We start from the raw sequence: 22743 nt of genomic DNA on the forward strand, positions 1-22743 counted from the left end.
GTGTTTGAGAGTAGAGACATTCACAAGAGGCCCCAGTATGTAACTTTAAGTGCATCTGTCAGGGAATTTTCATTTTATTGGGATCCTGTAACTATTTGTTGATGAATAATTGAAGGATTTTTGGAGGTCTTCTTCTACTACTGAAAACACCAATTTTTACATGAATAGATGATTTTATATTTTTAAATTACAGTATTATTACAACTTATATTCTTAATGCATGTGCATAGGGGTGTGTGTGTGTGTGTGTGTGTGTGTGTTTACTTCTGTCTTGTGTCTAGGTTTCAGTTTGTGAAGTATGTAAAGGAGGAACATAACTAATTATGGTAACTCCACTGGATAATTTGCTGTTTGTGTTGCATTAAGTCAAGATTAAGATTGATAGAGACAGATTTCAAACCTGCAGTACATCATAGTGAAAGGAGATCGGCTTTGAAGTCAGAAATGCCTCCATCTGAATGCTGGGTTTTTGTCCATTGTTTCACTTCTTTTCTTTAATCAAAATTTGTAAAGTGAGATTAATATTCTGATTCTGTGGGACTGATAAGGTTAAAAGACTTCGTATTAGGCACCAGTAAGATGCTTCTTCTACTGTTAGTACCCAGTGAACTTTGACTTTCTAAATGAAGAAAGGAGCTTAGATTAACATTTTTACTCATTCTTTTATGAGGCCATTGGAAGAACTGAAATGCATACAATGAAGTGAAGGACTCATAAAGTATATAAAACAAACAAATAAATAAATTTGTCAGAGAAATATATGGTAGTCATTTCTTGGATACTTGTAAGCTTACCATTGTTGCTATATGCCACAAGTTGTAGGTCCTTAACGTGGTTTCCTCCATGGTAAAACTGATATTCTGCCAATATGAATCTGTCACATATCCCTAGTACCTATTAAAGTGCCTTGCTCATAGAAGATTCCCCATAGATGTTTCTGGAAGAAATTGTGACTTCTTTGCTGTCATGTTTTATCTCTCCTTATCCTGTGGTCCTCTCATCGGTCTGTGGCAGCATACCAGTGTGCTGCTGTGCCCTGGTGAGCCACAGAGGGTTTTCAAGTGCCCAGAGATCCTGACCCTCTATGTGTGCCCAGCAGCCCTGAGGAGCCTGGAAAACTACAGCAGCTTCCTTCCGTTTAGCCCAGCAGTGTTCTGACGTGAGAAAGATTAAGAGAAATGGGCCCATCCTATCTTCTTTCCAAACTGGAATTATTGCTATACATGGGTCTCTCCTATAAAGAAAATCCTTTGAAATGCCATCTGAATTTTATTCACCTCCCTTCCTTCCTCCTAGACAAACACAATTCATCTTTAGATGATTTGGAGTGACATTCTTACCAGTTATTTTTAATTACAATTTACAATTACTTTTTGGTAAACTTGGCCTTGTCTCTAACTTGATGTCTTTTCTTCTGTTACTTTTTCAGATATACCATGCTGTAAGTCAGTGCCTGACAGCATGCTCACTGAAATAATTTTACATAGTGTATCGCTCAAGTTTTCCATGTTCAATTTCTTTTCAGTCCTCCAAGAGACTGCTCCAGTTTGGTGTTTGTGTGACTTTAATATCTTCTTAATCTCATGCTATTTTCCCTTTTTAACAGCGGGAATATGAGACCTCAAGTGTTTTAGTAGGCAACAGTCTCTTACCAAAATTTAATAATTTTGTTTTATGTTTATTGTCTTTATTTTTATAGTTTGTTTTAAAGCAAAATAAAACTATATTATTACTACATTATTCCTTTAAACTATAGTAATACCAAGCTACTTTTCAATATACACTTATTTAAGTAACAAAATAAAATGTTTACGTTCATGGATATAGCACACTCAAGTACATAGTCATAGTAAATACATTAAAATTATATGCAAATAACTGAAATGTGCAAAACACCAATAGGGCAGAAAGGGTACTAGGTTTTGAATCTGAATACCTGTGATTGAGATGCAGCTTTGTCAGTTACTCCAGAAACCTGCCTCAATTACTCAAGACACAATTTTCCCCCTCATCTGTAAAATAGGGATTACAACTGCCTGAAAGAGCATTTCTTGTGAATTAAGTGAAACTATGTCTGTGAAAGAACTTTCTGACTAGAGAGTGACACAAATGTTAGTTATTTTTATGAATATATGACAACTGCCATTTCACATTTTACCACAGTGTTCTAAGAGTCTTATGAATGATGAGTGTATTACATTTTTATCTTTTATTTATTTTTTTATTTGAAAGGAAGAGAGAGAAAGAGAGAGAGAATCTTAAGCAGGCTCCATTCTCAGCGCAGAGCCTGATGTGGGGCTCGATCTCACGACCCTGGGATCATGACCTGAGCCAAAAGAGTCAGATGCTCAACTGACTGAGCCACCCAGGTGCCCCAAGTGTATTAAAATTTTTTAATGTAATTTAAAAATTTTTAATTTTTTAATTTAATTTGAGGCCTAACATCAAAAATAATGAGTTTTAGGGGCGCCTGGGTAACTCAGTTAAGTATCCGACTTCAGCTCAGGTCATGATCTCACAGTTTGTGAGGTCAGGCTCCGCATCGGGCTCTGTGCTCACAGCTCAGAGCCTGGAGCCTGCTTCAGATTCTGTGTCTCCCTTCCTCTCTCTCTGCCTCTCCCTCACTCATGCTCTGTCTCTGAAAAATAAATAAACGTTAAAATTTTTAAAAATAATAATAATGAGTTTTATGGATTTTGTAAAATCCTATCAATATTGGCAACACTGGTATCACATTTATTTTCAAGGTTTATTATGTGCCAAACTAGCTTCAGGGGTAGCCAAATACGACTAACAGAGACTATTGTGAATGAGCTGCACCAGCCAATTAAGAAACTCCTTGGGCAGAGGATAAGAGAAAACCAAGTGGGGTAGAAGAAAGCAGGTTGTACTCTGAGGAGAGGTGATTAGGCGACTGTGTTCCTGGGTGGGTGGATTGGGGTGGGGGGGTAGATCTGGCCTACTTTGAGCCTCAACAATGTTTCCATGGGAACCTAATGAGTCTGATGGGAAGCAGGAAAGGAAGAGTGCCCAGGGATACTGTGGGACTTTCACACTGGTGGCAAGCCAGGCTATGTGCTCTCAAGAAGCCTGCCAAAATACACAGTCTACAATAAACTAAGGCTTCAAGAAACTTGGAGTACAACACTCTCCTAACCGTCACAATCCACATACTTCAAATAGCAAGCAGAGAAAAGGGGGAGATTTGGACTTTCTGGAAACCTCTAGAAGAGAAAGCCAGTTAGACTCCAATAGATTCATTTACATACTATATGCCTGATGGGTTTGTTGAGGCTGAAAACCAGAAAGGAATATATATTTGAATCTCACAACAATCACTCTGTTAAATGGCTTATGGAAGCAATCAGATAAGGCTCCAAGTGAAAAAAATCAGGAGAAAGGACTATTATTATTTCTTATCTCTGCATGTCAGTAGTGACAAAGGTCTCTGACCTTTCCCACAGCTTGTGTGAAAGTTTTAGAACTTATAAATCTAAATGGATATTTATGCATTCCAATACCTTATGCTACTAAATAGTCTATTTTCTTTAAGCTTGGATCATCTTAGCCATGAATACTATTGTGTTATCAACCAAACAGCATTGATAGGACATTCCTTGTGCCATTAAGTTTATTGACCAACCCAGCCATTCTCAAATGTAGTCCTGAGACCCCTAGAAGTCCCCAAGACCCACTCAGGAGATCTGTAAGTCAAAACTGTCTTAATAATAATTCTAAAATGGTATCTTCCTTTCTTTTTCATTCTCTCATGAGTGAACAGCACTGTTATGCAGAGTCAATATTAAATGCAGTGATGTAACAGAATGAATGCAAAAGCAGATACAAGACTCTAGCTGTCTTCTATTAAGCCATCAAAAGATCTGCACAAATGTTAAACAATGCCACTTTCCTCCTAATTTTTTTTTTGTTTTGGGAAATATAATTAGTTTTCAGTAAAAATAGGTCATTTCTGTTGACACTGATTTCCATTATTGTGTAATGGGTTTATTATTGTTGTTTTCAAATGAAAAATTTCTCAGTTTTAATTTTTAACATAGAACCCAGCAATAGATATGTAACAGACAAGCAGCAACACACATAGCACGTACTTTGGGTCCCATAAAGGCATCCTCTGGCCAAAAACGTTGAGACCCATTAGACTAAGCTATTAAGCTGCCAGTTGCAGAGCTAATTTTCTTTGGTTTGGATTTTCTGGTATTGCTTTGAAGAAAGATAACCCATTATAACTCTATTAGCCATTTCAATTAGGTGGCAGCTGGATTACCATTTGTGAATATAACTACAGAACACCCAGAGAGGAATCTTCTTCTATCAGCTACTAATCTGCTGTGCCCATCCTGAGCTGTAGAACCTTCACTGCAACTATCCTTAAGGATTTATCTGTCAGCGGTCAGACTATTGCAACACTTGAAGAGATGTTTAGATCTGTGAGTTTAAACGAATCACCAATGTTTTGATAAGAAATGGCTGAACCTCTAGTATGGTATAAAAACTGGAGACAGGTTTGTATGCAATCAAGTTGGGCCAAATGACATACATCACAAATACAAAGACTACGCAGCAGAGTTCTGGCAGTGACTTAAATCCTCTCTCACTAGAAACTACTGAATTCTTACAAAGGAGTATTGTGCAGTGAAGGATGCGGGCCCTCGTGTCAAGCAGAGCTGGGTCTGAACCACATCCCACACTTGTTAACAGCATGACCTTGGGAATTTTAATTTTAATTATTTCTGGAAAGTTCAGCTTCCTCATCTGTAGGATGAGAATAGTGCTAAGCTTCACTTCGTGGGATGAATTGCAAACTAAATGAGACAATATGCAACACGCTTTGTGTACATCACTTCATTTAGCCCTCACAGTGATCTTAAGACATAGATGCTGCTATGTTTTCATTTTACAGAGAGGGAAACTGACATTTAGAAAAGCCAAATAACTTTCCAAAGATCATGCTACTATAAATGGTAAAGCAGGGATTTGCTTTTGATGGCTCTAAATACAAACAGCCACATTACTGTGTTTTCTTAACAGCAAAGATTAGAAAATGGCATGCTTCTCTTTCTCTTGTCCACTGTTTTTAGCCCAACACCTCACTTTGTGTGAAATACACACAACCCAGAGCTTCCTGGAACACAGGGCAGGAAAATGGCAAGGAGGCTCAGGATAGGGTAGAGAGGGAAGAAGAATTTTATAATTCCCCAAGATATGGGAGAATTCACACAGCATATACGTATTTCACTAGTTCCTTTTAATATACTCTGGAATAGGGTTGAGCATTTGTGACAGATACATAGAAATATTGGTTTATACACTAAGTGATAAATGATCTTAAGAAAGGGGAAAAATTACTTCCTCATAAAAGAGCTCTTACTGAAGCGTTCTAGACAAAAGCGCTTGAAGCAGTGCAGGCTCACTCTTCCTGTACCTTTGGGTTCACATGCTGAGGACCGGATGCCCTACAGCTGAAATTTTCTGTGTCTTAATATTGTAATGGAGATGTAGAGTAGCTGTGAATGTCTCCCAGATCTTGCTGTTTAAGAAACAATTCTATTTGGAGCAGTGTTGTTCCATTTATATACCAGACAAGTTAAAAAAAATCCCACATTGATGCTTTAAAAAAAAATGTTTATTATAAATTCAGAGTAATAGACTAGTGATTACACAGTTAATAATCTATGCATCTATTTATATTATGTGGATATCTATAGCCAGGAACCTTCTCTGTTTCCGGGCTGGCCATGTAAAATTGTAAGTAAATTTTTACATTTGATCTCAGTGGTTACTGTTTTCTCTTAGGTGACTAACAGGAACTGCTCACAACTCAAATCATCTGACATCTCTGGGAGGCACCTACCCATCTCCTAGTACTCAGTTGTAAATGTGACTGCTGCATGAATTAGTGGTGAACCTGATTAGGTCATGTTCTAGCCTTGAAGAAAGATCTCACCGAATGAGTCATGGCCATAACCCATGAGTCAGACTCTTCTTTAGCTCCGTAAGCCATAATTTTGATTTCACTTTTCCACTAGGATAGAGATAAGAAATGGCATCTGCTCATGTAAAAGTTGGTAGTTTTATGTTCGCCTTGTTATTGCGTAGATTGATATCAGGAGTTATCATATGCCTCTTATTCAGATTATTTCTATTTGAATTAATTCTATTTGAAGTTACTTGTGGATCAAAGGAGGCCAGTGGCAATAAGCTCCAACTTCAGTTTTCCATCTGGTATCCTGAGGACAGCACAGTTAGGGCTATAGGAATGATAGGCCGGTGCTCGGCATTCCTGTAACATCTTTCACCTGTATCTTTCTTTCACTTCACTTTTTAAAAGTAAGAGAAATTATATATGATGGTTTTCTTCTTTTTTAATTGCTTTTTAATTTTTTTAACTTTTATTTATTTCTGAGAGACAGAGAGAAACAGAGCACGAGTGGGGGAAAGGCAGAGAGAGGGAGACAAAGAATCTGAAGCAGACTCCAGGCTCTGAGCTGTCAGCACAGAGCCTGACGGGGGGCTCAACTCACATACACCATGAGATCATGACCTGAGCTGAAGTCAGTCGCTTAACCCACTGAGCCACCCAAGCAACCCTAGATGATGGTTTTCTAAGATTAGATCCTAAACTATGACATCACACTTTCTAGTTCATTCACACATACTTCCTCCTTAGAAAAAATAATTACCAAGGTATTTTATGTATGTGTAGGTCAAATATTCTTCAAGGTCTAAAAACAACAACAGCAAAAGGTCCAAGATGTCATAGAATTCATTCAGGAGAAACCTTTTGATACACAGGCCATTGGACACAACAAACAATAAATGCCTCATCCTTTAGGATTCCTTTGAATAATCACCTCCACTGCACAAATGCCATGTAAAAAGTAGAACTTAAGTATTCTCTCGTTCCCAAAACTTCAATTTGTCCTGACTTATTCCTCTGACATTGCTTTACTCTTGATATCCCATAGCTTCTAACTTTCCTATTTTCATACATACTTCACTTTTTTAGAATTGACCCTCAACACTGTCTTCCCCCAACTTTGCTGTCCCATTGAACTTGATTTTAATTTTGATTCTTCCTCTAGCAATGTCCTCCATGTCATATTGAATAAATCTTAGTACTTAGTACAATAAATTTTACTTTTAACATTTCATTTATTTCAAAATCAATTTTATTACAGCCAAAAATGTGGAATTAACTGTAAATAGTAAACTATTTCAGATATATATATATATATATATAGACACACATTTTAAGTTATAAGTTACTTTGGCAGATAGTGTTAAACAAGATGAATTAAATTACTAACTACTTTCAGTAAGTTTCCCACTTCAGTAGGGCCCCTGCAGTCTCTCTCTTAAGAACATCCCTGTGAGTGGTAGTCTTATCCAGTTGATGCTGGCTTTGAAGCCAGCAAAACTTCTTACAAGAAGAAAAGGAGAAGGAGTGCCTGGGTGGCTCAGTCAAACATCTTTTGGTTTGGGCTCAGGTCATGATCTCATGGTTTGTGGGATGGAGCCCTGCATGGAGCTCTGTGCTGACAGCACACAGCCTGTTTGGAATTCTGTCTTTCCCTTTCTCTCTGCCCCTCCCCAACTCATGCTCGTGCTCTCTCTCTCTCTCTCTCTCTCTCAAAATAAATAAACATTTTTTAAAAAGTTAAAAGAAAGAAAGGGAAAGAAATACAGATCAAACATAAACTGGTCAAATAAGTGCCTTCTTAGCTAAAATTTCTTTGGGGTTCCTAAGGAGCCAAAAACAAAACAAAACCAAGGGCTTAGTTAACAAATTCAGAGGTATCAGGGTAGCCTCCATCTGGTTTTGTTCATGAAATTCCAACTGTACTATCACCACTGGTATTTCTCTCTAACCCACATTTGTCAGGTACTGTTTCATGGTAGATGGAAATGCAGGGTTGATTGAGAAGGTTCCCAACTCTTTTCACTTCCCATAGGATCTGGGAAGCTCACAGCAGTAACTTTATTCTGAGCCTCAATATTCTGCTGAGAGACACAGTCCTTTTTACCTCAAGTAAAGGGAACTATATCAGGTAGCAGTTGGTAGAAACCCTGTTCTCAAACATCATGCTCTATCACTTCTTGTTAACAGAAAAGATTTTACAAAAGTGTAGGTGTAGATTCAAATTCCAGGCCCAGTTCTTACCACATGGTATGGGAAACATTTCTTCACCTGTAAAAATGGCAATGATAACACTTGTAGATTTTTTTTATGAGATTAAAATAGGAAGAGTTAAGTGTGAACGCACCTATCAAAATGCCTGTCATTTAGCATATGCCAAATATACATAATATACTGTGTCTCTAATTAACTAAAGGAGGGACCAAGTTCACTATCAATATGCTATTGGTGTCTTCTGTATTCAGCTTTTATTAAACCAGTGAATCATCTTTCTTTTTTTTTTTTTCCAGTGCATCGTATTTCTATAGGACTGAAAACTCACTTCACTTTAGAGTCAAATAAACACTCTCAACTGTGATAGAGTCTAAAATTAAAGCATATCATAGTTTCTACCCAAACATTCTAGAGGGGCCAACTTAAATGGAAATGCTTGTGCCTTTCTTCAGCAGATATCTCACCTCCCTACATTGTATTTATTATCTCTATAGCCAAGATGGAAAGTTTAGTAATCCCATCAAAAATTATTCCTGGATATGTTTCCTGCTCTTCCAAGTCATCTTGCGTGGGTTTAACTGATATGAGATCAAAAACTCAATACAAAATATCATTTTTCCAATGCTAAGTAATCCAAAGAAGGTTTTTTTCCTAAACACATGATAAATCTGACCATAATGCTGCCTCTCTGGAACCAATCTGACAGTAACCAAAAACAGACTCTCAGGGAACTAGATTGCACAAGGGGAAGAAACATGAGCAAACCTTCATACTTCTCTGTTTCTATCTCCTCTTTTGGAAAGCTGCCAATAAATGAGTCAGAGTCTTAATAATACAGCTCACATTTCCATCTGTAATGACTTGGACTGTATCTGAAAATCTCTGATTCAGTAGGACTTGTTAGGAAATAAAAAAAAAAAGCCATTTGTGTAAGATGCCTTATTTTATTCTTCAAGTCATTAAATATAAATAGAACAATGACAGTAAATGTTTATGAAATCAGGTTTTCATGCGTGTTTGGGTTAAAGAAACATTTCACTTCAAAGGGGGAGTCATCCACCTTCCTTTATCATCTTTAATATTTCATACCTAAATTCCACAGTCCATACTGCAATCATTTGTTACTTCTGCTGAGAATATTCATTTGGCCTTGGTATTTTTTCTTGCCACCATGCCTCCTGCACAGAACATTACAAAGAATGGCATATTGCGGTTGTGTATAACTCACCTCTATTTTCTTTATCCTGCTATTGATCCTGTCGAACCCTGGTCCCTGCTTCTGGAAGGAGTAGAGTAGATATTACTTGCAAATTACTGAGTAGATTTGTTGTCTAAGGGCTACCTGAAGGACTTTTACAAAATACTTATTTCCTTTTGGCTAACTCAGAACTGAGGCCTCAAATGCAGGAGGCATTGCTTTAAAATGCTTTATGGTGTGGGGAATAAGCTTAGGAATTCCTGAGCCTGCACTGATGGGTTAACAAGGCATAAAGAATTAGATAGGCATAGGATGTACACACCCAAGTTTGGGTAAACAAGATTAGGTAAATAAGAATAGGTAAAGTGGGCCAAGGTCCCAGTATAAGACAAAGATATAGGAATAGGGAATCTCAGTATGAAAACTTCCAAGATGAGGTAAACAAGACTAGGTATTCAGGGTGGAAACGCCCCCTAACTTAGTGCAATAGCAGAAAGCTACTTTCTCAGGAAGGAAGCACCAAATTAGGTAAGCAACCGCAGCAGGCTGAAGTTGCCCAGAGTGGAGCTAATTAGCAAAAGAAAGGTACCTTGCTGACTCTGAGGTAGCATGCTCTGTCTTTCTTGTCCCCCAGTCCAGTTTAGGTAAACAGAGGTGGCATCTCATGTCTGCTGTAAACAATCTTCTGCCAGGAGCCAGGATTTTGTTTTGTATTAACTCAAACCCCTAACACCACATGTTGTCAAAACCCCCTTTCCCTCATGCCCATAAGTTAATATTCACAGTTTCATTGTCTCTTTGTGCACATCCATCACCAAGTTTGTAAGCTTTCTGATCCTAATAAAAATGGAGCAAGGACCCTTAATCAAGGCTCTTGTCTTCTCCTGTACATTGGCCTCTCTTGCACTTTTAATCTTGTGTCCTGCTTTCTTGCTGGACAAGAAAGAACTCCAGACCCAGAGTCTACGACATCATGGCAAACTAGCAATGTACAGACCCATACTACAAAAGATTACAGTACAGATATATAAAAGAAGCCTGTGGTACAGGAAGAAAAGCTGGGGAAAATTATTTGAGAAATTAGGATATTGAAAAGAACTATTTATATGGAAGGTTTAGAAAGCCACACATTTTCCCAGGGCAAGATACATGCTTAGAAAATACCCCAGGCTTTCACTTCAAACTGACCACCAGGCTCATTGAAAGCCTGGCTAAGTATTGCACCCCAGCACAGAGCCAATCTGCAGAAATGGAAAAAGTTGTTTTCTTTTTTGGTTTTGGTTTCTAGCTTCTAGCATTCAAGGAAATCTCTTTTAAAATATTAGAGCAATAACTAAAGCTACTGAAGACTTCAGTTACCAACAGGATAAGGAAGATAGTCTTTGCAAAAATAGTTTTTAAAAAGAAAGCAAATCTTGGGAATGGGAATAATTTGACTTCAAGGTGACTACACTGTAATATTCAAATGTTCAGTTTTCAACAATAACAATAACAAAACAAAAACAACAGAACACAAGACATAAAAGAAACAAGAAAGCATGAGCCACTCAAAGGTACAAAACTGAAAGAAATCATCCCTTGGGAAGCCCAGACATCAAAATTACTAAGAAAAGACTGAGAATAATTGACTTAAATATGTTCAAAGATCTAAAAGAAAACATGGACAAAGTACTAAAGAAAATCATGAAAGTGATGTCTTATCAAGATGAGAATATTGTAAAGGGAAATATAAAAAGCAACCAAAGAAAAAATCTGTAGCTGAAAAGTACAATAACTGAAATGACAAGTTTAAGAGAGTTTCAAGAGCAGATTTGAGCAAGCAGAAGAAAGAATCAGACAACTTAAATATAGATAATTGAAAGGTCTTAGTTGCAGAAAGAAAAATAATAAAAGTGAGCAGGGGCACCTGGGTGGCTCAGTCGGTGAAGAATCCTACTCTGGATTTTGGCTCAGGTCATGATCTCAAGCCATGCATTGGACTCTGCACTGGCAGCATGGAGATTGCTTGAGATTCTTTCTCTATCTCCCTCTCTCTCTGCCCTCCACCCCATAAAATAAATAAATAAACATTAATTTTTTTAAAAACTGAACAGAACCTAAAGGACCTATATATTGGAAGAAATAATAACTGTTGTAATAAATGTAGAGTTGTGTATAAAGACTCACATAAAATAGAAAAAAAATGACTGAAAACTTCACAAATTTTAAGGAGACATGAATTAACAAAGAAGTAAACTGGATCTTTAGATCAGAGTTTTCAAAATATTTTAGAGAAGGTATGCCACTCTACTTGGCATTGATAACATTCTTGTTCATCTTGTTATTCATGTTTTTTATACATATATTGCTTACTTAACCTGATTATAAATCCCTAAAGAGTAATAATTGCTTTGTCTCAGAAAGTGACTGTACATTATTATAGAATCCATGACATGGAATGAGCCACCATCACTGGGCTGGGGGATATATTCAGGCTCAGGACCTAAGAATAACAGAGGATTCAAGAGTAAGATAGTAGAAAACACAGCGATTTACATGGAGGGGTTCAGAGGTTGGGGGTGTTCAGAAATTGGGAGAGAACATCCAAGTACATGGTCAGAGTAAAGTGAAAGAAAAATGTGAAGCAAAAATTTAGTGTCTCCCAAATTTAGGAAAACAGTTGTTACCAAGAAAATCTAGTAGCGGGGTGAGCCATGAGGTATGGTTTAGTCTTAAGTGGTAAATATTGTTTTTCATACCTTAAGGAAATAAGAACTAACAGGGAAAAACGGGTAAGATATTGATTATATGGTTCCTAGGGAAGCTACCAAGACCTAAACACATCACTGGAGTTTCAGGTCAAAATTTCGTTAACAGAATTAGAGCAGAAGAAACTTAATTAGCAGCAAGAGTACTTCAAAGTTGAGCCCCAACAATGAGAAAGAATGAAATATGGCCCTTTGTAGCCACATGGATGGAACTGGAGAGTGTTATGCTAAGTGAAATAAGTCATAGAGAGAAAGACAGATACCATATGTTTTCACTCTTATGTGGATCCTGAGAAACTTAACAGAAACCCATGGGAGAGGGGAAGGAAAAAAAAAAAAAAGAGGTTAGATTGGGAGAGAGCCAAAGCATAAGAGACTCTTAAAAACTGAGAACAAACTGAGGGTTGATGGGGGGTGGGAGGGAGAGGAGGGTAGGTGATGGGTATTGAAGAGGGCACCTTTTGGGATGAGCACTGGGTGTTGTATGTAAACCAATTTGACAATAAATTTCATATATTAAAAAAAATAAAAAATAAAAAATTAAAAAAATTTAAAAAGTTGAGCCCCAAAATAATGAAATCAAGCTCCTTAAAACTTTCCAGTCTAATTTTCAAGATTAGCTAGAGATTAATATGGGAATAAGCCTATGCATTTAGTGTTCTTATGCCTGGACAAGAGGTATGTAGCATTAAAAAGCCAGTTGGATCCTGATAGGAATTTTTGCTCCTTGAACTCCTCCTGAGAACCCAACACAGATCCCTAAGTTAAGTGGCTGTCCAATAAATGTAAATGGGATAATAAAAGTGATCTGTACTTCATTGGCATATCCTCACTTTGAGAATTTCTAATTAGAAAGCTCTGCAACTTCTTGTGAGAAAATAGAAGAGCCAGTTTTGTATTAACAAGAGCACTTAACCTTACTCCAAAATAACATTAAAAAGAAGGAATTTAGTTTTTATATGGTGTTCGGTTTAAAAGCCCATTCAAGATATATCCTTCTGATTGTCACAAACAGATGACTTTTTATGGGGAAAAAAAAAGCTCCAAGTAAATGCAAAATAAGTAATAATTTCTATGTAGCACAATGTCTTTACAAAAGTTATGGGACTTTAAAACTGGGATTTTAGTCTTGTTAAATACATGAATGAGTTTAAATAATATAATTCAAGGAAACAGTAATTATATTACAGGCACTGCAAAAACATGTGAGACATAAACTTTCCCATCACGGTAATTAAAATCTTAATAAGGACATAAGACATGACAAACATGTATCCCAGAGATGAAATGTAAACTGCATATCCTAGACAATTTTATCTATTTCTGGCCATGTCAATAGGACTATTTGAGCTCTTCCCAAAGTTTGTTTATTCATATAATAAAGAAACTGGATAAGAAGTGAAAATGATCTATCACTTTAAGATTGTCAGCCACAGGACTTTCTGTATAAATATTGTGGATTAAATGCATCTATTTCCTTTGGCTCCCTCCCAAAAATCCCACTAAAATAATAGTAACATGATTCAGTTTAAAGGTATAAACACATAAATTAGGGAAAATGGAAGATAAGCCTACAGTAGCAAAATTTGTGTGAGCTGAAAATAAACTTGAAAAAAAATGCTGAATCCTAAGATAACAGTGAGAAATGCTACAAAGTAACATGATATACAATTTGAAATGTCCTCTAAATCTCAGGAATGGTTGGCACAACAAAGTAGAGAGGAAATGTCTAAAATGAAAGGATTTTTGAAAAATTTCTTGGAAAGTTAGATGCAATTTCTTTCTCCACTCTTATCATATATATGACTGTATCTCCCTTACTCTCACAGAAGCCTGGAGAGATTTTTATTTTGCTCTGTTTCTCTTAAGAAATTTCAAAAAAGAGTGTCTTTAAATTATAGCATGATACTGTAACAAAAACAGAGAAAATAAGCAAATGAACGTAAACTAGATGCTGAATTTCCCTTGCCTCTTACCCCTACTTAGTTGCAAAATGTTGGAAACAAGACATTTACCTTCCAAGTATGAAATGGAAATGACTTGGAGGAACTTCTCTGCACTCCATCACCAGGCAAACAAGCAGCAAAAACAATCAATAGCAGCCTACCATTGTGGGAGGGATAAGAGCCTGGAGAGACACCAGAGTAAAGGACAAGAACTGAGAAAAAGGCGTAAACAACAAACATCATGATAAGAACAAGGCAATAATAAAGAAATGTAGAGCTGGTGGTGCACTAAAGTTCACCATAGCAATGAGCCCCAAACCTAATTAAAATCCTTACTATATGGACACAATATCCCACATCAATGGCCTAGCAGAAGGAAGGGTGTATCCATTGTGAGTCATGAATACTAGTTAACCCAGCCTCTGCTCCTCTACACGCTATGTCCAATAATCAATTAGACCTTGTAAGACATGCAACATTGGAGAAAAAACAACGCATTGTCAAGGATAAATCTATCAATAAAACAAGATTCAGAGATAACCTAGATAATGTATTTATTAGAGAGGGAATTTAAAGTGATTAGGATTAATATGTTATCTAATGAAAGGAGTAGACAGCATGCACGAATTAGTGGGGAATTTCAGGATGAACAGATGGGGAAGGTAAAGGGTAAGAAAAAACCAAATAGCAATGCTAAGAAATAAAAATCACAGTTGCAAAGATAAAGAATGCCTTCAACTGGCTTATCAGCACACTTGACACAACCAAGGATAGTTACTAGATATCACCCAAACTAAAACACACAAAGAAAGAGCTAGAAAGGGAAAGCAAAACAGAGCATGCAAGAGTTTTAAGACTCCAACATACGTGTAATAGTAATTCCAGAAGAAGACAGAGAAAAAGAGTTGAAGAAATATTTAAAGACATAATGGCTGAAAATTCTCCAAAAAGATTAAAGGTATCAAACCACAAGCCTTGGAAGCGCAGAAAAACACAGAAAGGATGTAAAATTAATAATTAAATTAAATTAACACATCTAGACACATGATACTGAAAATGCTAAGCATAAAAGATAAAAAGAAAATCTTGAAATCATCCAGAGAAAAGGCACATTATATAGAGAAAAAAAATATAAAAAACACACCAGACATCTTGTCAGAAACTTCCCATGTCAGAAAAAGATAGAGTGACATTTTTAAAAAATATTTAAGTGACATTTTAAAAAAATATTTATTTCTTTATTTTGAGGGGTGTCTGGGTGGCTCAGTTAAGTTAAGCTTCCGACTTCTGCTCAGGTCATGATCTCATGGTTCTTGAATTTGAGCCCCGTGTCGGTCTTTGTGCTGACAGCTCAGAGTCTGGAGCCTGCTTGGGATTCTGTGTCTCCATCTCTTTCTGCCCCTCCTCCACTCATGCTCTGTCTCTTTCTCTTTCAAAAATAAACATCAAACAAAAAATAAATAAACAGATAAATAAGTAAATACATAAAATGTTTATTTATTTATTTTGAGAAAGAGAGTGAGCAGGGATGAAGGGGGCAGAGATAGGGAAAAAGAAAATCCAAACAGGCTCCACAGTTAGTGCAGAGCCCAATGTGAGGCTCAAACTCACGAATTGTCAGATCATGATCTGAGCCGAAACTGACAGACGCTTAAGTGACATTTTTAAAAGGCTGAAAGAAACTGTCAATCTTCTATATCATGAAAATATCATTCAAAAAAAATAAGGAAACAAAGACTCTCCAACAAACAGCAACTTAGAAAATTCATTAGAAGCATACTGAAAGACAAGAAATGTTAAAGAAAATTCTTCAGGAAAAAATACTGACAACACAGAAGTTCAGATCTACACAAAGAAATGAAGATCCCTGGAAATGGTTAAAATAAAGATAAATATAAAAGCCATTATTTTTCTTTCTCTTTTAATTCCTCTAAAATATCATTGACTCTCCAAAGTAAAAACAAGCAATGTATTTTGAGTTTAAAACACATGTGAAATCAAAATATATGAGAAAACAATAGCACAAAAGGTGAACAGGAGATATTGATAAAGTAGACTGCGATTAACTTAAGATGTATATTGTAAACCCAAAGGTAATTATTCAAATAAATTAACATGAGATGTAGAAAAAATAAGTCAATAGTAGAGATAAAATATAATCTTAAAAAATACTTAATTCATACATAAACCAGAACAGAAGAAAAAGAGCAAAAATATACGAAAACAACAGCAATATGGTAAATATTAATGAGACCATAACAATACTTAGAGTATATAAGTAGTAGGATACATATGGCATAAACACAAAAATTCAAATCAGATATTGTCTGATTGTATTAAAAAACAAAACACACTATGTATAAGGAACCCATTATTAAATATAAATACTTAGAAATATTACAAGTAAAGGCATATTAAAACATATAGTATGCACACACTAACCAAGAGAAAGCAACAGTAACTATATTAATATCATACAATGCACAATTCTGAGCAAAGTCTGTTACGAGGGATGAAAAGGAGTCTTACATAATGATAAGGGGCTCAATTCACCAAAAAAGACATAATAATCCTATAGTTACACACCTAACAGTAAAGCTTCAAAATACATGAAGGAAAGAATGAAAGGAGACATGAACAAATCTACATTTATCATTGGAGACTTCAGTACTCTTCTCTAAATAACTGACAAAACAGGACAATGGAAAATCAGAAAGGATATGGAACCTCTGAATATCACTAAAAATCCACTTGACCTAATCGCCATTTATAGAACATACAACCAAAAGGCAACAGAATAACATTCTTCTCAAATACACATAGAACATTCACCATGTTAGCCCATATTTGGGTAGATAAACCAAACCTCAACGAATTTAGAAGAATTTAAATCATACAAAATATGTGTCCTGATCATAATAGAATTAAACCAGAAATCAATGACAGAAAGATATCCGGAAAATTAGAAATTAAGCAACATTCATCTATATAAGCCACATGTCAAGGGAGAAGTCACAAAGACTAAAGACTATTTAGAGATGTATAATAGAAACATCAATGACAGCTGCAAGATGTGACAAAGCAGTGCTTGGGGTATGTTATAGCATTAGATTCTAGAAAAGATGAAGAGAAATAATTACATCGAACCAGACCAACCAAAAAATATATATAAAACACAAATCTTAGTTGCATTTGGTGCCATTGCATTTTTGTTTAATTTTCCTTGAATGATTTTCTGCTCCCTGCCATCAAATATCCTTAACCAGAATAAGGATAGACACATAATATAAACAACCCTGGAAAAATACAATCCCACGGGAATATTAGGATTCATGTTTAGTTGAAATGATTTAGGGAGAATACATATTCAGTTAACTTAATTTGTTTCATTTAAAACAAATTAGTCTCCACGGGGAAAATGTGCCTATATGAATATACTTCTTTTTGTTTAATGCTTATTTTATTTTTGAGGGGTTGGGGGAGGGACAGAAAGAGAGAGACACAGACTCTGAAGTAGGCTCCAGGCTCCGAGGTGTCAGCACAGAGCCCGATGCAGGTCCGGAACTCACAAACCAGGAGATCATGACCTGAGCTGAAGTGGGATGCTTAACCAACTAAGCCACCCAGGCGCCCCAATGAATATACTTCTTAATGAACTGGTATTACATTTTATTTTTTTTTATATATGAAATTTATTGACAAATTGGTTTCCATACAACACCCAGTGCTCATCCCAAAAGGTGCCCTCCTCAATACCCATCACCCACCCTCCCCTCCCTCCCACCCCCCATCAACCCTCAGTTTGTTCTCAGTTTTTAAGAGTCTCTTATGCTTTGGCTCTCTCCCACTCTAACCTCTTTTTTTTTTTTTTCCTTCCCCTCCCCCATGGGTTCCTGTTAAGTTTCTCAGGATCCACATAAGAGTGAAACCATATGGTATCTGTCTTTCTCTGTATGGCTTATTTCACTTAGCATCACACTCTCCAGTTCCATCCACGTTGCTACAAAAGGCCATATTTCATTTTTTCTCATTGCCACATAGTATTCCATTATGTATATATACCACAATTTCTTTATCCATTCATCAGTTGATGGACATTTAGGCTCTTTCCATAATTTGGCTATTTAAATTAATACTGCTTAAAGTAATGTTACTAGAGAATAATTGAAATAGAAGAGGCCATTTTTTTATTTCATAAATTCTGCAGATGAAATCATTTTACACAAAACTACATATTTCTATAATTTTTAAGTTATTTGACTGCTCTAAGGGGAGAAATAGCTAGTAAAGAGAAAATGAGTGGTGTTTGGAAATGATAGGGGAAGCTAAAATAATCCTAATATGCTAATCAGTCACCAAGATGTGACAGTCTTTGTACCATATCTTAGCAAGGAATATGAACAAGACCAAAAAACAGTTTCTTCAATCTAGAGATACCAATCTAATTAAAAAGACAGAAATGCTTCATGTAGATAAAACCAGAGAACAGAGACAACATTAGTAGGGGATTTTTGAGGAAAAAAACAAAAAAAAAAAAAAACAAAAAAAAAAAAAAACAGGGGAAAAAAAGTTGTATGAAGAGATAATACTAGAAAAGTAGGTTATGATCATTAAATGTTAATTTAAGGTTTTGAACAATATTCTGTAACGATAGATTGTTTAGACTGAAAATTCTAGCCACTTTCCTGTGGGTCTCTATGATGGCTAACTCTAACTTTATGTGTCAGTTTGACTGCACAACAGGAGACCCAGATCAAACATAATTTCTGGGTATGTCTGTAAGGGTGTTTCTGGACGAGATTAGCATTTGAATTGCTGTACTCAATAAAGAAGACTGCCCTTCACAAAGTCTCTAGGCATCATACAACCCTTTGAGGGCCTAAATAACAACACAAGGTGGAGGAAGAAGGGATACATCCCTTTTCCCGCCAGCCTGCTTGAGCTGAGATCTTGTTCTTCTACCCTTGGACTGGAATTTACACCATCAGCTCCCTTGGTTTTCAGGCCTTGGAGGTGGACTAAAATTCAGCAACTGTCTTTCCTGTATCTCTAAGTGGCAGATGGCAAATTGTGACACTTCTTGCCTCCATGATCCTGTAAGCCAATTTCTCACAATAAATTGCATTTTCTCTCTCTCTCTCTCTCTCTCTCTCTCGATATCTGTATCTATATCTATGTATATCTATATCTATATCTATATCTATGTATAGATATATCTATATCTATAGATATATCTATATCTATATCTATAGATAGATATATCTATATCTATAGATAGATATATCTATATCTATATCTATATCTATATCTATATCTATATCTATAGATAGATATATCTATATCTATATCTATAGATAGATATATCTATATCTATATCTATAGATAGATATATCTATATCTATATCTATAGATAGATATATCTATATCTATAGATAGATATATCTATATCTATATCTATATCTATAGATAGATATATCTATATCTATATCTATAGATAGATATATCTATATCTATATCTATAGATAGATATATCTATATCTATATCTATAGATAGATATATCTATATCTATATCTATAGATAGATATATCTAGATATCTATATCTATAGATAGATATATCTAGATATCTATATCTATAGATAGATAGATAGATATCTAGATCTAGATCTAGATATCACCAAATCTGTATCTATGTCTATATCTTTGCCTATGTCTCAGTCCTGTTTTCTAGAGAACTCTAATACAGCCTTTTTTATCCACTTGCCTCTTAGTGGCTGCTCTTTTGAATATACTTGAACAATAGCCTCACAAGGAAAGACACTATCCCAATCCAGTGTTTTTCCTGAGACTCACTTCTACATTAAATAAGATTTTTGAGAAAGACCTAGCACCTCACTATTTTCTCCTTCAAGGCTGTCACTTAAATTTTCTTGCTTCAGCTTGGGGGTATACTAACATTAGCCTAACATTCCCATCTCAATAAGACTCAGTCAATTTGAATTTCAGGCCATTGGCAGAGAGCACCTCTCATACCAAATTGTATATGTAGTAGATGAAGTGCAAAAAAAAAAAAAGTCTCATAAGTTGATGACTTTCTTTGTTATAAGACTAACAAAATGATTGATTTGACCTGCACAGCTAGACCACTGGACGTTCTATGGGTCCAACAACATGGTAGAGGTCTGTCCCAGTCTAGATATGGTTTAGTACCATGTACTGGTCAATTGTGACTTCTAGGACAGCCCCAGTTACCTGGTAAGATTAGGCTTGGAGAATACTGGGATGCAGGGATCTACCTTCTACCTGTTACCTTCCTGCTTCCCGAAGAGAGCTGCTTGCTAGTGTTCCATTTTCCTTACCTCCCTTCTTTACCACCCATTTTTCCAAGAAGATAAGTACTTTCTCCCACCCTGTTTGAGAACTTTTGTGAAAGACAGGAACCAATTGCCAATAGCATTATTTCTGAATTCGTGTTAGCGACATAAATTATAATATATATCATCAACAAGGTGGATTTAACCAATAATGCAAGTATTATTAATACTGGGCAAAAAAATTCTGAATATATTCATCATGTAAATAGATTAAAGTAAAATAAAACATGTGACACAAAATGCTAAAATGATGAAGAAAGACCTTCACCTTCAGTAAAATCCAACACTTACTCATGATAGAAACTCTTAGGGAGCAAGAGATGAAGTATCTTTTTTTTTTAAACTGGATAAAAATGTCTGCTAAAAATACAGAACAAGCATCATGTTTTATGGTAAAAGATTGGAAGTATACTCCTTAGTAATGGTAGCAAGATAAAAATGTTATTTACACCACCACTACTAAACAATTCAAATTGGAAGCCCAGTCAGAATAATGAGCTAAAGAAAAGAAATATAAATTTAGGAAAGCAAAGAAAGCAATTATTCTTTGTAGATGATATTATCTGTAAAGAGTGTTCAAGAGACTCTACAGAGAATCTACGAAAACTAACAAAGAGTTCAGAAAGCTATTGGATTCAATGTACATAAAATCTGTAAATAAATGGTGATATATCACATGTATAGGTGAGAAGAATCAATATGTTTTTAAAAAGCCAGGCCTTTCCAAAACTCCATTAATATATTTAGCAAAATTACCAAGCTGATAATAAAACTCATATGATGAGAGGAAGACAAAGAATAGAGAAGTACATTATGAACAGCAACAACAAAGAATAGGGAAGAGGTGTGAGGAGGACTTGTAGCAGCAAAGATCAAGAAAGAGAATTCCTAAGGTAATTGGAGCACAGCAATTTCAGTGTAGGGGTAGAAATATAGAATACAGGTCTCAGAACAGAGCCAAGCATTTATGAAAACCTGTGAGAGATATGGTATTATAAATCATAAGAAGAAAAGGTGCATGTATGTGGGGGAAATTATATAAATGGAAAAAAATAGAGTTAAATGCTTATTTCATATCCCACATGAAAATAAAACATAGAGTCAATAACTATATACAGAAAGACAAACCTTTGAAACTATTATAAGGAAACCGAGGGGTGAAGTTCAAAGGAAGACTGTAGGGGAACAGGATAGTTTTTGACTTTCCAAACTCCCCTACAAAAGAGACAAAGCAAACAGTATAGCAAAACAAAGCAGCCAAATCTAAACAAAATGAAAACAGCAAAACTAAACAAGTTCTCTCTAGCAACCCCAACATTGAGGAACTGAGAGCAAACTGACTACAACGGTTGTACTGGAGACTGTGAGGGAGTAAGCAGAGAAGGTGAGAAATTTCTGACAGCTGAGAAAGCAGAAGGACTCAGAAATTGAATTGCCCAAGAACCCCAGATTGAGGGATCCATTCTGGAAAGCTCATGGGTCCTTCTTAGAACAACACCAAAAGTGGGAACTGGTTTCACAGACTCCAAGCCATGAGTGAGTGCAAAGGGACAGCAAAAGGTCAGATGGTATGGGTCAGTTTGTACCCTATAAAATTTTTAAATAAAACAACTAAAGTTCCTTTGTAGGACAAAGACCAGCCTCCGGAGAGTCTTCTGGGAGTAGAATGTAAACTGAGCAGGATAAAGACACTAGGACTAAATGAAAGAAAAGATCTAGGTGAAAGTACGGGAGGAGAACAAAGAAGGTGGGTCATAGAAGTGTAAATCATGTATTTGACCACTCTGCAATAATAAGATGTCATTTTACAACTGTGAAGCTAGGAAAATGCTGGCCAACACTCCTCTTCTGAGAGTGTGTGGAAAAAAAAATGATTTCACTTAAACATGGACAAGAGAAAACACTGTGATCAAGAGAAATAAAAGAAAATAATGCACAGAATCGAATAGGAAAACATATTTTGAAGAACATAGAATTAAACATCATGTATTCACATAAGAATAGATAGGCAAAATTTAAAAATACAAAAAAGATCCAATTTCATATGAAAATTTAGTATATGCCAAAAGCAGCATCTGAATCAGTGGGAAAGATAAACTTTTTAATAAATGGTATTAGAACACCTACAGGTCTATATGGGGGGGAAAGATTTGGTGCCTTTTTCATACTTTGCACAGGATAAATTCCAGTTAAAATAGATATTAAAATTTTTAAAAATAAAACCACACAAATACTAGAAGAAATTCTTAGAGAAGAATGCACACTTACAAAATGAAAACATCCAGTATATTATCTATATTATATGCAAGTTCATTATAAAAACTATA

The 22743-nt window shown here is 35.7% G+C and overlaps 1 long non-coding RNA gene across 8 annotated transcripts in view; it reads right to left on the reverse strand.

Moving 5' to 3' along the window:
- LOC124516346 (uncharacterized) overlaps nucleotides 1-22743 on the reverse strand; it is a 106174-nt gene that overhangs the window by 59605 nt on the left and 23826 nt on the right. Inside the window, exon 4 of one of the 8 annotated variants that reach the window (XR_006963027.1) lies at nucleotides 14113-14225. The exons of the other annotated variants lie outside the window; for them this stretch is intronic. This is a non-coding gene — a long non-coding RNA (uncharacterized LOC124516346). The remainder of the gene's footprint in view (nucleotides 1-14112; nucleotides 14226-22743) is intronic. 8 annotated transcript variants of the gene reach the window in all.

Source organism: Lynx rufus, unplaced genomic scaffold (genome assembly GCF_022079265.1).
Source record: "Lynx rufus isolate CCGP_SWC_20201006 ecotype Redwood Valley unplaced genomic scaffold, mLynRuf1.p SCAF_2, whole genome shotgun sequence".
In the NCBI taxonomy this organism is placed as follows: domain Eukaryota; kingdom Metazoa; phylum Chordata; class Mammalia; order Carnivora; family Felidae; genus Lynx; species Lynx rufus.